This window comes from Meles meles, chromosome Y (assembly GCF_922984935.1).
Source record: "Meles meles chromosome Y, mMelMel3.1 paternal haplotype, whole genome shotgun sequence".
Taxonomy (NCBI): Eukaryota; Metazoa; Chordata; class Mammalia; order Carnivora; family Mustelidae; genus Meles; species Meles meles.
Window position 1 is genome coordinate 6,345,070 of NC_060088.1, and position 2,894 is coordinate 6,347,963.

Genomic DNA, 2,894 nt, shown 5'->3' on the forward strand with positions numbered 1-2,894 from the left:
AGTGTGGCCAGTTGCTTTGGCCTGAAGCTTGGGGGTGCCCGACTTTACTGTTAGTCCGGCTCTCGAAGGGCATTTCCTCCTTTTTGCTCTACGCTTTATCCTTGAAGGATTTTCATCCCTGTTATTCAGGGAATAATAACGGGAATAATCCAGAAGGTTAAGGTGGGGGCTGGGGAAGTTGGAAATAAAAAGAGAATAATAAAGAGAAGGGCGTTTTGAATGGTGGAAATGGGAGACCTGTGTAAGACTTGTAACTTGGTAAGAGTGGGTAGGTGTTTCCTCTGGGAAAGGCTAGCGATCTTTGATGTGTTGAGGATTTGCGGTGACTCTGATGCATCACTAGGAACGAGTTCTTGGTGGCAGCCCTCGGTAACAATCCGTTGACCCAGGTTGGGCTGGTTGGTTCGTGTGTGTGCAGGTTCTCTCCCTGGTAAAATCAGGCACGCTGTGGCTCACAGGCGCCACTGCTTCTGTGACAGTCTCTTGCAGGCACGGACGAGCCATCTCACCTGCGGGCTGGACACCCAGAGCTGGCCGGTATCAGAGAGCATTGGGTAAACCAGGGGATCACAAGGAATGCTGCTCCTATACATTATTATAAAACTTTTTTATCGGGACTGTGGGAGAAGATGGTGGTCCCCACAGGAGATAATGTTCCTCGTAATTTTCGCTTGTTGGAAGAACTCAGAGAAGGACAAAAAGGAGGTGATGGTGTGGTTAGCTGGGGCCTTGAAGATGATGAAGATGTGACACTGAAAGGTGGACAGGCATGATTCTTGGGCCACCAGGACAAATTATGAAAATAATACATAGCCCTAAAGTAGAATGTGGAGCTAAATACCCAGAAACTCCTGCATCACATAGATTTGTAACCAGAATGAATATGAATGGAATTAATAATTCCAGTGGAATGGTGGATGCCTGGAGCATAGCAGTGTTAGCAAAATGGCACAATTCATATAGCATTAAAGCTGTACTTCGAGAGCCAAGACGTCTAATGATGTCCAAAGAAAATACGCAGCTTCCACAGCCACCAGAAGGACAAACATACGGCAGTTGATTTGAGTGGATCTCAAACTTGGCTTACATCAGCCACCTTCTACTCATGTTAATGTCTTGATTAAATATCACAATGCAAAAACACCCACACATAAGTGAAAGAATTCCATGAATTCATGGAAAACATGACCTGGACATTCGTAAGAATGTATTTAATATGTGTACACCATTACGTTTTCAGGTTCCAGGAGGAAAAATGCAGCACGATTCTTTTTCCTCTGTTAAGGGGGACTATCATTTAAGCATAAACCTGGAGTACTCAAAATGGAATTCAGGTTTACAAGATGAAAGCATGGAGAGGCGAGTCAGATGCTGTGGAAGCATGTGTGCTTCTGAAAAGTAAAAACACATCTCGAGAAGGAAAAACAGAAGTGGCGTGCTTCGTCTGTCTTGCTGAATGAAAGAGCTTCAGCTGAAATTGCCTGAAGTAGCAGGTACAATAAATACTGTCACAAATTCTGTTAATTTTTGAAGCAGTGTGGGTGCTGACTCCTAGTAATAGCAAAAAGATGTTCAGGATTGTTTTGATACCCGTATTTATAATAAAAAAATGTTGCCGAGGCGGGGTGGAGAGGTTGATAAGTTCTGTTAAAAGCCGTTCCGGTGTGTTACATGTAACAGACATGGTAAATATTTGTTTACAGTCTTTGTTTGAGAAACCATGCATCTAAGTAAAATCAACAGAAAGGAAATAGGTGTATGGATATGTGATTTTGAGATTATAGTTAATCTTAAAATGTAAATAAAATGTGGAATGTGGTCTCAGACTTTTCTTTTTAGGTCTCACCCATTTTTTCATTCATGTCCTTTTTCTGGACCAGTATCCCAGCCCGGACAGCATATCGAGTTTAGTCGTGCTTTCTCCTTACGTTCTCTGGTTCTCTGGGCTGTGACAGGTTCTCAGACTTTGTTTTGTTTTTTGTTTTTTTTTTGATGACCCTGATCATTTTGAGGAAAGCTGGTCATGGATCTTGTAGAACGTTCTCCAGTCTGGGTTTGGCTGATGTTTTTCACTGGGTCAGATTCGGGTAGTGAGTGTTGGGGACAAAGACCCACAGAGGTCAAGTGCCGTCCACTCACGTGCTGTCAGGGGTGTGTGGCGTCCTCATGCAGTACGTCTGATGCACCGCCCCGGTCGCTTGCCGGTGGTGGGTGCCGGGGCTCGCGACTCCGCAGTTACTGTTCTTCCTTTCCGTGGGCCGTTCTTCCCAAGCCCACACTCGGGGCACGCGTGTTAAGCTTCTCTGGGCGTTGTTTGTGCTTTAGGTTAAAGTACACCAACGTGCGGCTCATTCACCAGCCTCTCCACAGAAGGGGATAGAGCTTTTTCCTAACTGCCCATCCGGGTCAACTCTTGTCATCAGCCAAGCCTGCGGTTTGTCCTCTGCCATCTCCGGTGTTGGCTTCTTTAAGGGGGAAGTGGGAACTGGGAGAGACTTCTGGAAGCATTTCTGTGCAGAATCCACCCACGAATTTGTGGCCTCTTCCCACACCTGTTCCCTCTTGTCCACCCTACAGCTGTCTTGACACATTTGTGTCTCGCCGTCTGCCTTGGGTTGGCCTCACTGCAACGCGGCATCTGATGTCGTTCTGGGAGAAGAGAGTTTTGTGCGCCCAGTTTGGAGGTTGATACAATGTTGAATTACTTTTCACAAATGTACTTACCTGGTCCGGCTGGCACGAGCAGGTTTGGGCCCGGTGGACGCGGGGTCTTCGTGGGACGTGCAGGTTCGGGCTCTGGCAGAGAGGCCCCTGGGCCCGCGGGGAAGGAAGGGGACCCCAACGCGGTGAGTTCCAGACCTGTGGGCAGCTGTCAGCACGTCTGGGGGTGCACG

The 2,894-nt window shown here is 47.1% G+C and overlaps 1 pseudogene; it reads left to right on the top strand.

Annotated features, from left to right (window-relative positions):
- The first annotated feature begins 629 nt into the window (after positions 1 to 629).
- Positions 630 to 1,060, top strand: LOC123935773 (annotated as a pseudogene).
- The last annotated feature ends 1,834 nt before the right edge of the window (positions 1,061 to 2,894 follow it).